Below are 15,208 nucleotides of genomic sequence, written 5' to 3'. Positions count from 1 at the left end.
GGTTGCATCATGTCTTTTTCTAGGAGTTCAATAACTTGAGCCATTATCTCTTCTTGTTGAGCTAGAGAGACCCTATATGGTGGTCTATTAGGTGGAGACTTGCCTAGTACCAAGTCTATTCTATGGTCATATTCCCCTCTTGTAGGTGATAACTCAACAGGTATGGTTTCAAAAAAACAGTGTGCATGTTCATTTAAGAAAGATTTAAGGTTAGCATCTGACTTTGAAAGAGATTCAATAGCGTCATCAAATATAGACGTACGATCTTTTACAAAAATCATATAAGTGAAAAGAGATGATTTCATTGATTTATTGAAAGCTACTCGATTAACTAAGGGTATGGTATCCCCTTTCTTTTGAATACAGATAACATCACCTTTGCCTTTGTGAGAAAAGGTAATAAGTCTTTCAGGATGAATAAGCCTAGAAAATTTCCTTTGAAACCATGGAGCACCTAAAATAACATCTTGAGATGAAAGAGGAGAGATAAAAAATTTCTTTGGCTCTACGTAAATTTGTAAATGAACTCTAAGTTTTCCGATCAATGGAGTGACTGGCACTTCTTGCCCTTTGAATGCACATTGAGCTTCTTCAACAGGTCCCATCTCTCCTGCCTTTATTCTCAGCTTCTCTACTAACTTCCTTGAAATTATGTTGTGTGTTGAACTTGGATCCACTAAAATCAAAGTGTTTTGATCACGAATCTTACCCCACACATAGCATAATTGATTAGCATCTGGAGAATCATCATGAGGAGTAGCTATAACATTGCTTCCTTAGGAGGCTCGCACTTTGCATTGTGTTGTGGACATTCATGATAGGAGTGTCCTGCCGTTCCACATTTGAAGCAACAATTCTCTTTTTGATAACACTCCATCTCTTCAGGTGAGAAACGGTTCTTTCCTTGATAGGTCTTTGGGGTAGCTTGCTTCTTCGCACTTGACTTAGCGTCCGAGCTATCGTTACCCTTGTCTCCCTTGTGAGGAGTCTTTGACTTGAAGATCTTGTGAGCCACTCTTGTATAGTGGATCATTGCGCAATAGTCTTAGACCGGAGTGCATGCACATAAGTGTGCATATCCTCGGATAAACCTACACAAAAATGTTGCTTCTTCTCAAGAAAATTGATTTTTCTATAGACTGTAGCTTTGAGACATGAGTCCCAAAACTTCTCTATGTAACTTTGGAGGGACTCACCTTCATGCAATGTACGGCTATGCCAAGCTTTGAGTACATTGTCCTCTGCATCATCATCAAGAAATTGCTTCATGATGGTGGTTCTACATGCCTTCCAAGTCTTTGGAGCTTTTCTTTGGGCACGCAAAGTAGACCACCAATGTTGAGCCAACTTTGTGAGATGCATCCCGATGTTACAAAGCTTGAAAGATTTTGTAAAGTCTTCACCTCCAAAAGCCGCATCGAATTGTTGTATGAAAGTGAGAACCTTGTCCACATTCCCATATGTACCATCATAGGTTTGGAAAGTGATGCTCTTCCCACCTTCCTTGAACTTGCGAAGCTTCTTCGATCTCTTCTAGGCATGTTTCTTTGTCGTGGGTGCCTGCCTTTGCGAGATGAAGTAGCATCACGTGAAGAGCGTTCATCATCTGCCGATGTGAAAGAAGGACTAGAAGGAGGAGAGGGTGATTTTCTCCCCGTCTTAGGAAACCAACCATGTGAGCTACGACCACTTGTGGAGGACAAAGAATCATCATAAGAGTCACTTCTTCGCCTCCTCGTACGATGCTCTCTAGAACGTTCCTTCTTCCTTCCTCGAGAGGGAGGTGGTTCATCTTCCTTTGGTAATTTTCCCTCCTCAAGAGCCTTTCCTTTATGGTTTGCATGACCATATGAATGCTCGTTGATTTCACCGCCAGGTGGCATAGGTCCATGCTCCATAAAAAATTCTTCCATAACATTCATGCGTATAGGATCCATATGGAAAGGAAACCTTCAAGCAGGTGTCAACACCAAGTTCTCTGTCATCAATAAATTGTTAACAAACAACTTAAGATGAGAATTATGATGAGATTCTTGTAACTTTGTGTTAACTCGAGGTGTTAATTTGAGGCATTTATTTATTTTACAATGACGTTTACTTTAACTTAATTTTTAGTTATGGACCGGGCTTGTCGGTCCCATAATAGCTTAGCATGGATTGGGTGATCATTGATGAGAGGTGCACCACAAGTAGCTGATAAGTAGGATGCACTTAACGATTTTCCGGCCATATGTGGACGCCCATGTGTGAACAAGGGTGAGGCATATAAAAGCCTATAAACCTAATTTTTAGGTTATTCTTTGATAATGCAATAGAGGTGCTCTTGCTCTACTTCTTCTTCTCCTTCTTCACTATGTGCATTCCCAAGATTGTGTGCGTGAGAGAGAGAGAGAGAGTGTGTGTGCAATCAAGCATCACCCGACAGCATTGGCAGCGAGGAGGGGATTGAGCGTGGGGGCGGCGGCAGCTTCTTCTTCTTCGTGACTAGGATCCTTCACGACGGACAGTGCAGAGTGTGAGTGACACACCATTTGCCTTCTTGAGCTTGCTACATTAGGTTAGTTGTGTGCTTGTAGCCATCTGTGGCTCGCACAACCCCAACTCTGACAGTGCGATAGAAATCATACATTTTTGGTGTCGCTGTCGGGGAGTTTGTTGCACATCAAGCTCGAGGAGCACTCTGTGCTACCTCGAAAAGTTCTTAAATTTACTTAGGAATGGTAGGAAGGTTGTGTGTGTGTGTGTGTGTGTGTGTGTGTTGGTAGAGATCTGCAAAGAAAACTGTTGATTTATCCATCTGTGCAAAATCTGTGTTTTTTATTAGAATCTGTGTTTCTGTTAGTTTTGTTAAAGTTTTGTGTGTTTTTTTGCAATGTTCTGTTTTTTGTCCAATTTTTGCATTCTTGTCAGTTCTGCATCTCTGTTAAAAGTCTGTGTTTTTTTTTTCGTTTTTGCAAAAAGATAGTGTCTGCACAGCAATAGAGAATTCTTGCAAAAATTTCTGTGTGTGCACTGTTTTTTGTGTCCTGTACAGCAGACAAGAATTTTGCAAGAAGCTAGGAATTTCTGTAAAGTTCTTGGTTTTTTCATTCTGCACAGTATTCTGCATAATTCTGTGTGTTTTTTTGTGTTCTTTGCACAACAAAGAATTAAGCACAATATTGGTGTGAACACGTTTAGGACACCAAAGATGCACCTTATCTCGTCAGCCAAAAAAGTATTAAAAAAAACTGGAAAAAAATCCCAAAAATAAAGAAAACGTAGATCAATAAAAAAAAGGGGGCCAATTAAAGAAAAGCTTATCCTAAAATTTAAGATCGGGATCATTTCCCAACCCCAACCCCAACCCCTCGCCTCAGTCCTCAGTCTTATGATATAGTAGTGACCCTACACACTATATATAGTCTACCCCCCAAGAGGGAGTGAGGGGATGTGGGACAAGTCCTATACTCTCCCTTTCCCACTTGCACTCTAGGACCTACTATTTTGAGCCCAATTCCCAACTAAAGATAGACTATTTTGGGGACATCGAGAACGATTTAGAACCAAACGGTGGGCTGTAAAGCACACCGCATTCCTCTAAGCGATACACTCGTTTCGAGCTATCACACGCCACATCTTACAACACGCTTTAAAAAATCTGGTAAAAAAACAAGAAAAACATGCAAAAACGCTCAAAAAAGCTAGTCACATCTCCTACAACACCTTTTGATACCTTTACGGTACCAAAAGCACATGGACCTACGCTCTGGTTGGGTGCTAGAGCACAAACATACAGATAGTAGAGCACGAACATACAGAGAGTGCCTCTGCTCATATGCTCTGTTTGGGTGCTAGAGCACGAACATACAGAGAGTGCCTCTGTTCATACGGGCACCCATTACCCCTCTACGCTAGGCTCTAGGCCCTCAGTGGGGACTCAAGCGAGTACCACTCAAGACCCCCAGCTAGCCACTAGTGACTCTTCGTCCAACTCGGACGTAATGGAATCTTATCCTACACAAAACTTTAAGAGAGAAGGACACATACCCCCTGGGGCTCCACAACCCAGCGCTAGCATGTTTAGCTGCTTTATGGAGACATTGGGTAGAGCTTCTCGCTCCGAACCCGCTGCCAATGAAGCATATGAAGGGGGTGGGGAAGTAGATTCTCCATTCACATTGCAGGTAGACCCCATACCCCCTAAGAGTGTCCATGTGGATATTCTGCCTACCTCTTACAATGTAGGCCTTGTCCAGATACCTCCTTTGGAATTGCACTCTACAGTAGCAACCGTGACAGGTAAGACCACGGGGAGCAACATTGCTTCTACCTCACAAGAGACCCCTAGCACGCCAAATCTAGAAGGGTTATTGCTTAACAAACATTGGACGTATGACCTCCACACTGAGGTATTGACGGATCTATACTCTAGCCACTCCTACCATGTAGGTTGGATAGAGATTGTATGATCCACATCTAGTACCACTAGTATTGAGGAGCAACAAAAAATGATTTGTAATGTCATCCATGGCATTATCCAATCATAAAGGAAAAACCAAGGGGTAAATGTACCTTCAACTGGCCCTATGAGATTTTTGGATACGAGCAAGGCCCAACAACCTACTCTATCATAAATGGAGACTCCTTTAATGAGTTCCATGGACCTGTCATATGTCGTTTCACCTGGAGTCTCTATGCAATCCGAGCCTATGAGCAACAAATTCAGTTTTCCTAACTTGGCTCAAACCTCTATCAAAGAGACCACATTGCCTACTCCAGGGATTGGCCTGACAGAGTATGCACCTATGACATCTAGGATTAGTACAATGCCACTACCCAATGGCGTAGTACCTACCCCGGGGCCTTGACCGTATGTGCCTATAGCCACTTATGCACACATGACCCCTACACCTCCAGTGGTACCAATAGCCTATGCTCCCTGAGGCCACTCTCGAGCCCTTATCTGAGTGGACCTATGCCCAGTTATGTTCCATATCCTGCATCATCCACATATATGCCAAGGCCAGTACCCACCCCGATTCCACATATGATTCCAAGAGCGCCTCCACCGGCCATGCCTCCACACATAGGTGACTTGGCAGTATTTGCTCAAACAATAGGTTGATCTATCGCAAAAAACATGCGTCATGCGTCCGATAGAGAGCCTAGAAGTAAGGTGGTACAAATTGCAAAGCTCATGCAAAAGTTCAATGGGTACAAGGATGTTCAAAAGCACATTGAAGTGTTTGAACAAGTATGAGATTCCTTAGGGGAGTGACAATGAACTACATAAGTGCAATTCCCTAAGCTTGACCCTGAGTGGGAAGGCTAGGGATTGGTATAGGACCCTAAGGGTGGAAGAGAAAACCATTTACCCTACCCTTCAAATATTGTTCCTAAAGGAGTACATACGGGAAGGTGTGCTTTGGGGTGTAGCATCTCAGCTACAAAAGGCCAAACAAAAGGAAGGTGAATCAGTGAGAGACTTTATCACTTGTTTAAATCACTTAAACTCTCACTACCCTATGAATGAGCGCTTCAACAATAACCAATTGCTGGATAGATTCATCCGAGGATTGCAACATGAAAATATTTATAATGGCCTAGTCATTAGAGGTATTACTACTTGGGAGGTAGTCACTGCCAATGCAATCCAATTGGAAGACAATCTAATGATTGCAGGTGAAAAAGTGTCCTGTGAGCCAAAGTCCAATAGCTCACAAGTGTTAAGACATGAACCAATGACCATAAAGCTGATTGTGAAAGAGCCAAAGATATCTGGTATGACTTTGGTAGACCTCACCAAGGCTCTTCAAGAAAGCCTTAGAGATACTCGTGCTCCACAAAACAGTCACATGTATCCGCAACAATGGTGCTCAGTTTTCTTCGGACCACATAGCACTAGTGAGTGCCCTACATTTATAGTAAAATTCAATGGAAATTGCAACGCATGTGGTAGGTACGATCACCAAGCTAAGGATTGCTTGATGTTCAAACGTGTGATGGCAAATAGGCCACCTTTGGCTTGGACGGATTCACCTCGAGCTCTTGCATTGATGCTTGCCCCATTGGTTGAGCAACTATCTCCACAAATGGTTCCTAGACCTGAAAATGTTGTTCAAGCTACACCGCTACCACCTCCAGTGCTAGGACCACACCCCCCGCATCCAAGAGTCACCCATGCGAACCAAGTGGGTTGTGAGCTGTCTAGTGCCTATGTGGATGGTTGTGAGGAGGAAATAGACACTAGTATTGCCTATGGACTTGATACATTGGAAGAGTGTCCTATATACTACATGGAAGATTGTTGGGGGCAAGTCAAGCCTGTTTATCAATGTAGCCGCTCTCATAGAAAGAGGTCAAAACATCAACCTCACGGCTAGGAGGCCACCTCTTCAATGCTACAAGTGTGGTGGACCACATCGCATAGTTGAATGCCCTATTAGGCTACAAAAGAATGTTTCACAAATGCAAAGCAATCAAGGAAGCACGCAGTGCAATGCCAATACTCACATGTAATTGTTGTGGCATAGATCATTTGATTGCCCAATTGCCCCATAAACCAAATGCACCCAAGATCACACCCCTGAATTTGGTCGAGATTGCTAGTGAGACATCAACAATACCACCCATTGCACCCGCTAATGTGATTACACGATCCATGCTTCAAAGGCCAAACCATATCATCGAAGAGAGAGATACTACGTCAGTTGCCCAAGCAAAGAAAAAGAAGACGCAAAGAAAGAAATCGCAAAATATTGAAAGTTCAAAACCAAGTTCCAAGGCAAACATAGGGACAGGAGACGGCCCAGTGTATATGAACGATCTCGAGGATGATTTGGACTCAATTGAGACAATGAAGACCAGAACCAATACCACAAAGGGAAAGACCAACAAAGAATCCTTGAAAACACAACAGGTGTTTCCAAATCCAATCCAGGACTCCCAAGTTAAACCGCAAGGGCCAAAAGAGGAAAATCGTAAAAAGAAGATTGGGACGTACTTAAATCCAATAGAGGAAATTGAGAAAGTTCAACACTTAAGAGGTTTGAGACTCAAAGGAAGTTAGAACCAGAACCTAGGTATGTGAAGATTCCTGACACGGTGTTTCCCACGCAAGTCCATCCACACCACACGAACCATAGACCGCTAGCCATACCCAGTATCATCCAGAGGAGAGTGAGGACAGGACATCAGGAAGTGGGCATACACCTTTCTTGTTTGAAAATATGTTTAGCGAGGGCATACATGATCCCATTGATGAAGAGGAGATTCCATCCTCATTAGTTCTTAGTCAGGGACCTACACCTCACAAAATTCCATTGAATGTTGCCAAACCAGTGGATTTCATGTCTTCAGAGGTTCGAACCACTATCATAGCAAAGCTATACGAGGATCCTAAGCTATTCTTTGCACTTTGAGCATTCCTTAACGGGGAGCTACAAGTTGGATTACCACAGTTTGCGCAAACAAATAGACCTGAATCTATTATGAGTGTTGAGGAGAATCATGTGCGATCACTTGACATAGATGGACACGAGTCTGTGATTGAGATACCCATCAACAAATTAGGATAGTATTTTGAAGGTGATGAATTTAATGTGACCCTACCTATCACTACCAAGGGATTAATTGTAAAGGGAATTCTTGATGGTGGTGTTGAAGTTAGCATCATTACTAAAAATTGTTGGGAATCCATGGGAAAACCCCACCTCAGTGTTACTAACATTGTGGTAAAGATGGCCAATGGTACCATTGTAAACCTATGCTCAAGGATCTTAAGATCAAAGTTCTAGGGCACAAGGTACAACATACTTTCATTGTGATGGATTTATCTAAGCACCTTATGTCATATGAAAGGATTCTAGGATGACCTTTTATGAGGGAAGCACAAATGTTCCATGATTGGTCTAAAAATCATGTTTATTTGCAATTCCAGGACTCTGTCATTAGAGTGGAATTAGTGAATGGTAAGTAAGGTACACCCTTTAGGGTAAATCCATTATCAATCATCACTCTAACACCACAATTCACTCTGCCCCACTACAATATTGTTATACTTTTAAGAAGGATACAGACATTGACCAAGATTCTCCTTATATGAATGTGTTGCCAGGTATGAAGGAATCAGATAACGTTGATTGGATACACCTAGCTGCAACCATAAATACTTGGGAAAATAGAGGAACCACTTGGGTCACACCAGAGGGGGAAGAGGTACCACAAATTGTACCTCTAAATATGATAAGTGCAATACATGCACCTTCTAAGGCAAGACAATTGTAGACCAACCTAACAGCGACACTAATAGTTCTTTAGAAGACTTTGACCAACACGACTTAGACATTGAATCTGAGAGTGAAACTGATTTTGAGCCTCATGAATTGGGGAGTAGAGAAAGTTTGGAGTCAAAACATTTAAGACCAAGTACATCAGCCTATGCTAGCCCCTCCGAGAGTGAAGAGGACACCAACAAGGACTCATTTAGTGAGGTAAATCTAGATGCAAATCAGAAGCAGGTCTTAGGTAAGAAAAAGAAGAGCTTTAAGAGACGTCGATATCAAGAAAACATGCATGCCAAGATCAACCAAGAGAGAACAACTACGGAATGGATGTGTTATGTGGGGGCTTTGGACACTCATCAAAAGCTAATAGAAAATTGGAGTAAATACCTCCAAAGTGTTATGTGGTGTAGTCCAGAACCCCATGGCATTGCTCAATTAGCGATTTCAAAGAAGCCCAAGTTAAGCCGCACAACGAGGAAACGACAAAACCAGGAGTTAGCCAAGAAATTAGAGCAACAAGAGCCTGTAGACTTACACCCTGCGGCTGAACATTTTAAAACCAATACCACGTGAGAGCGTAAGGTGGTCTACACCAAAGCCCAAATAACTCCCACACTAGAGAGTAAGGGAGTAAGGAGATCGAATTAGCGGAGCCTAAACCAATTTTTACTGCCCAAGACCTCACAAAGAAGGAAGAAGAAGACCTTAAAGCATTGCTTAAGGAATTCAAGGATGTATTTGCTTGGACATACCATGATATGAAAGGTGTTCCACCTTCTGTGGTACAACATACAATTCCAATGGTGAGCACTTCTAAACCAGTTTAGCAATGTCCCTACCCAATGAACCCTAAGTATGCGAAGATAATGAAAGAAGAGCTTGACAATCTTATCAAATGTGGATTCATATACCCTATTGAGCATTCCAAATGGGTGTCCCCAATAGTCATTGTACCAAAAAAGGATGGGAAACTTCAAGTGTGCGTGGACCTTAAAAAGGTTAATGCAGCCACCAAAAGAGACCAATAACCATTGCCATATTCAGAACATGTGCTTGAACAAGTAGCAGTTAAGGAGGCTTATAGTTTTCTAGATGGGTACTCGGGTTACAATCAAATCACGATTACACTAGAGGACCAAGCTAAAACTGCCTCCATAACTGAATTTGGCGTATTTTCCTTTCAAGTGATGGTTTTTGGCTTGACCAATGCCCCTGCTACATTCCAAAGGTTAATTAACACTACTTTTAAGGAATATCTAAGGGAGTTTATTGAGGCTTTCTTAGATGATTTGTGTGTTCATTCCTCTTGGAAAGAGCATTTGACATTTTTAAGAAAGGTATTTGAAAAATGCTGATTATATCGCATCTCATTGACCCCTTCAAATGCCAATTTTGGGTTAAACATGGAGTGATTTTAGGGCATACTATCCAAAAATGGGATTTTTGCAGATGAAAGTAAAATAAAAGTCATTATTGCCCCCACCAATGAACTATAAGGGAGTGCAAAGATTCTTGGTCCATGTTGGCTATTATTGGTGGTTTATATTATTATTTGCGGATATAGCTCCTCCTTTGTACAAGCTCCTTATTGAGTTTATTTGGACCAAAGAATGTGACCAGGCCTACGAGTTATTGAAGAAGGCTCTAGCAAGTGCCCCAATTCTACAAATGCCAAATTGGGATATAATATTTCATGTGCATATCAATGCATCAAACTTTTCTATTAGTTGTGTCTTAACTCAACCTAAAGAGCATAAACTAGACTATCCCATTAGCTTTGCTAGTCGCCAATTAAACAATGCCGAGATGAACTACACCACTACAGAGCGAGAGGGGTTGGGCATGATTTATGCAGTGAAGAAGTTTTGATATTATCTTCTTTCCACCAAGTTTCTTTTTTATGTAGCTCATCAAGCGCTACTATACTTGGTCAATAAACCCTGTTCCATAGGAAGGATTACTCTTGGGTTGTTAATTCTTCTAGCAAAAACAAGTCGTGGCTACCATTTGTCTCGCATACCCAATGGAGAAGCCCCTACAAGAATTGATGATGACTTACCCGATACTTCCCTATTCATGGTTGAAACAATGCCTGAATGGAGTGAGAGAATTGTTAACTTTTTAGTTAATGGATTTCCACCTAAGGAGCTTCATAAAGATTTAGCTCAGAAGCTAATCAAAGAGTGCGAACCATATTGTCTAATGATTGGGACTCTCTATAAGAGAGGGAAGGATGACGTACTTAGACTTTGTGCCTGTGAAGATGAATATTTGTATCTCTTACAAGAAGCACATATGTGCATAGCTGGTGGTCATTTTTTAGGAGAATTGACTACTAGAAAGGTGCTGCAATCAGGCTATTGGTGGCCAACTTTGTTTAAGGATGCATCATTTTTTGTGAAAGGCTGTGATGAATGCCAATGGTATAAGAAACCACAGTGGAAGGATAGGATGCCACTACATTCCATCAAAGTAAGCCAACCATTTGAAAAGTGGGGCCTAGACTTTGTAGGTCCAATTAGCCCGGCTGCTTGTAGCACGCAATCACGATACATTATAGTGGCCATAGATTATGTAACCAAATGGGCTGAAGCTAAGGCTACACGCAAGGTTGATGAAAAAACAACAGCTAAGTGTCTCTTTGAGAACATAAGTACACGCTTTGGGTGTCTTTTTGAGCATGTGAGTGACAATGGTACCCATTTCATAAATGAAGTGATCAAGGAACTCACAGTAAACTTCATGATATCCCAGCACAAGTCTACGCCTTATTATCTCCAAGCGAATGGCCAAGCCAAAAGTACAAACAATTTAACTCTCATCTCTGTTTTAACAAAAACCGTTGAACCACATCGTGCTAATTGGGATCTAAAGCTTACATCAGCTTTATGGTCCTTCAAACTACGTATAAAGTAGCCATCAATTGTACACCATTCAAAATGTTATATGGCCAAGAAGCAGTGATGCCCTGGGAATTTGTCATCCCTATCTTCGTGTGGCTAATCAAGAAGGCTGGGACAGTAATCCTTTGGTTGAGCATTTGTACATTCTTGAGTGCCTAGAGGAGGAAAGGCAATTGGCTATGTACAATGCCCTAGTGGAAAAAGATAGAAGGAAAAAATGGTTTGACCACCATTTAAAAGACAAAGATATATAGGTGGGGAAAAAAGTCCTTATGTATGGTGTACGAAATGAAAAGAATAAATTGAAATATGTTGGTAAGGGACCGTATCAAGTGTGTGAAATTACCCCACAAGGTACCATTTGTGTGGAGGCTCTCCATGGATTTAAAACCGTTGGATTCCTCAATGGGAGTAAATTCAAAAGATACTATGATCCTCTAAGCCAAGAAGAGTTACAGGCCATCCATAAAAAGAAGGAAGCCAAGAACCAACCAGAGCTTAAAAAGACACAAGCCCAAGGGGAGGCTTGAGAACGACAACAATGTCTTAGACACCAACAAGAAGCTAATTTGGGGATCACGCAAGCCTTCTTTGAGGAAACTGATGATGATTCATTAAAATTTGAGCCACCCGTACGATACCCGATTGAGCTAAAAAGCCCCTATGGGAAGGTGTTGTATAATGCCTAAGTTAGATACGGGAGCTCAACATAATTTGTTGTCATATGGAGTATGGTGCCAGCTAGGAAAACCACCCCTATCCCCTAGTACCATGCAAGTGAAGGGCATTAATAAGAAGAAAACCACTATGTTTGGATTCCTTCAAACACATGTCGCCTATCATTAGGAAATTTTGGAGGTCATTTGGAGGGCCATATGAAGAGAGAGAAAAATAGAGCGCGTCCAATGAGCATGAAGGCTACGTTACGTAGAAAAGTACCTGGAAAAACTCAAAAAATAGGAAAATAGCATAAAACTTTCACGAAACTAGGATTGTAGCATAGTAATTTCCTTACTTTTACCGAGCTTTTAGGTGCTTGCGTGTGGTCCCACTTCTGATATTCTCTCATGGTCATTAACGTACTGGAGGGTGTCCATTAAGCCCGCATAAGATATTGGAATTTTAAAACACTTTCCCTCCATTAGAATGCTTTCAAAGTGAATCTCCCTCCACTAAAGCTTTTCTCTGAGAGTTATGGCATCCACGTCTTCTCGCCCAAGAGCCTCAAGGTGTTTACTGTCTCTCACACCAACAAACAACAACGGCACTTTGCCTAGAAGGCCAAGTAGTAGCATATCCTCAATTACAATACCAGCTTCAATAAGTGCAGACAACCAATGGGTTGGACAAAGGATAAACAAAGGTTCATGGGTCCTCATGCAACCAAGAAGACCCAAGAGGTTTAGTGGTATCAACGTTTACCGCTCAGCATGGAAGGCCAGGGTGTTGGATTTCAAAGTTGAGATCGGCAAAAGATCTGTAAAGGAAGTTCTTGTTCAGCATGTGTTTACCCATCCAGAGGTGATAGCAAACGGTGGAAATGTATCAAATATACATCAACCACGTTGCAATTGTAAGTACTCTTGACATGTGAACTTACTGATACTCTCATTATAACTTTTCTTATATATTTTGCAATGTTTCTCCCGCTTGTTATGAGTAATGTCTCTACTCTTCACAACTCAATTACATTAGATTTGTCATTTGTACTTATTGATACTCTTAGTTTAACTCTTCTTATATATATTGCAGATGTTTATCCCTCTTCTTATGAGCAATGGGAGCCTGTGGAGTGCATAATAGGCCTCTTCCATGTTGTACATGCCCATATTGGTTCTCTACAGTATTCAGAGAGGAGCAGCAAAAGATTGGCTGATGAGGGAATCTTTTTTTATGACCACTTTTACCAACTCAGCTCAGGCAATAAGAATGGCATGTTGGTGAAACTACCTCTACCGACCGATTGGAACACTGTGGACTGGCCAGTTCCCGAGGAAACAATGGTGGAGGCAATGCGAAGTAAGCTCTACAAGGATATACAAAGGTCTCTGCGTAGCTCTGTTCCTACCAAACTGGTTCGAATTGCAAACTTTTGTCCTGTTGCACTCTTCATAGAGCTGTTTCATAGCTACAACATCAGAGTTACAAAAACTATGTTCATGTGCAAGTCATTTCAGCAGTCATCCTGTGACAAACTTCTTGACAAAGGATGGTATGCAAAGGAAGAGATTGGTTTACGGTGCGAGGTCGCGCTTGATACTCTAGTTGTCAAGTACATGATTGCAAGCCAATCACTATTACTCTCATTTTGGTATATGCGATCACAAATGCTAAACGGTAAGTACATTCCTATGGACCAAGTTTCTGCAGGTTTGGAAGATAATCCTACTGTGGATGTGGAAGTGATTGATAAAGAGAATGGCCTACTATTGGTGGTTACAATAAGGGAGCTATGCAGTCTTCAGCATTTGCGAAATGACATCATTGAAGAGTCAATGGACAAGGAACTATCAGATTTTTCCTTTTTCTTAGCTGGCCGTAAGGTGATGCGGCGAAGAGAAAAAGATATTTTGTGCAAAGAGTTGGATGGTCGGGTTGAAGTAGTGTCAATGTAACAGATATTCTTGTAAACCCAAGTGTATACAAATGACTTTCAAGACATGAAGTTTATTGATCTCATTTTTCAATTGTGCCCTGTGAAAAAGTGTGCTTGAAATACATTTGTTTACCACGTCAAATCTCTCTCTCTCTCTCTCTCTCTCTGTCTATATTATATATATATATATATGTATATATATATATATATATATATATATATATATATATATATATATATATATATATATATATGTATATATATATATATATATATATATATATATATATATGTATATATATATATATATATGTTAGACAAGACAAAGACAGATAGAAGAATCATCTTAATTCATTAGAAAGTACAAACTCGTCCGTGAACAATGGACTGAGATACAATTTCTGTAAGTATGGAATCAGAATGTCTTCAAGGTAAAAATCGAAGGAATGCCCCTCGAAAGAAGGTGGTGAGATAGTTGTTCCCGGCGGATTTAGTTCTCCCTTTTCGGGAGTATCATCAATTAGTAGTGTATTAGCTGCATCAAAGGGTACACCGATTTGGCTAAACGGTTTGTACAAAAGAGGTAATCCTGGTTTTTTAGGGTGGTAGTGGCCCTCAACAGTAACGCATTTTCTTTGATCATACAAAAAGGCAAAATCTGACGTGTGAGCTTGGCATACACTGCAAACTATTGCAACTAGTGGCGATAAGTTTTGCCTTTGCATTGAAGACCATATGCCAACTCTGAAGCGCGGAAGAAGAAACTCAATAAACTCCTTGGTTCCTGGACGAACCACGACTCGACAAGTTCCCATCCGAAACGTTTGCAAATCATCAAAGGGTCCTCTGTCACCGAGAGGCACCCGCATCAGCAGCAATCCATTGACGTCCAAGATAATCAACCTCTGTAAAAGTTGACAAGTACATATAAGTAGTTAGAAGCTGAACATATTTTGCCATACTTGAATAGACATTACCGGAACAACCGTATCTACAGGTAGCAAGGGTCCATACTGGGTCTCTGTAGTGTTCATGTCATTGTTGCTCTCCTCCGCTTTATCTTCATAGTCATCATTCAAATCTTCATCAGGGGTCTCCCCCATGGCCCTTTCTGACTGATTCAAGGTTGATCGGCTTGCCTCATACATCCTTTCCTGATCCATATCATTTTGCTCGTCCCGAGGCCTGCTTTCCTCATCCATATCCTTTTGCTCATCTACAGGCCTGCTTTCCTCATCTTCGGTTTCAGCCATAGGCTCTTTTGGCTGTTCCACAGGCTGACTTGCCTCTTTTATTGTCTCCTCCGGTTGAACCTTAGCTGCTTCCATATGCTCATTTGTCCTTTCCTCATCCTCGACTCTTTGATCTTCTGCTGATATGACACCCTCGGCCCGATGCGATTCCACTGTATCGGATGTAGGGGTTTGTCGTGGTGGCACGTC

General features: G+C 41.4%; 1 pseudogene; it reads left to right on the top strand.

The window, feature by feature from the left end:
• Positions 1–4,490: 4,490 nt before the first annotated feature.
• LOC147436381 (uncharacterized) lies at positions 4,491–6,501 on the top strand (annotated as a pseudogene).
• The last annotated feature ends 8,707 nt before the right edge of the window (positions 6,502–15,208 follow it).

This window comes from Adiantum capillus-veneris, chromosome 18 (assembly GCF_014529385.1).
Source record: "Adiantum capillus-veneris isolate H3 chromosome 18, ASM1452938v2, whole genome shotgun sequence".
NCBI lineage: Eukaryota > Viridiplantae > Streptophyta > Polypodiopsida > Polypodiales > Pteridaceae > Adiantum > Adiantum capillus-veneris.
Note: the sequence above shows the minus strand (reverse complement) of the source record. Positions and strands in the feature narration are given on the sequence as shown.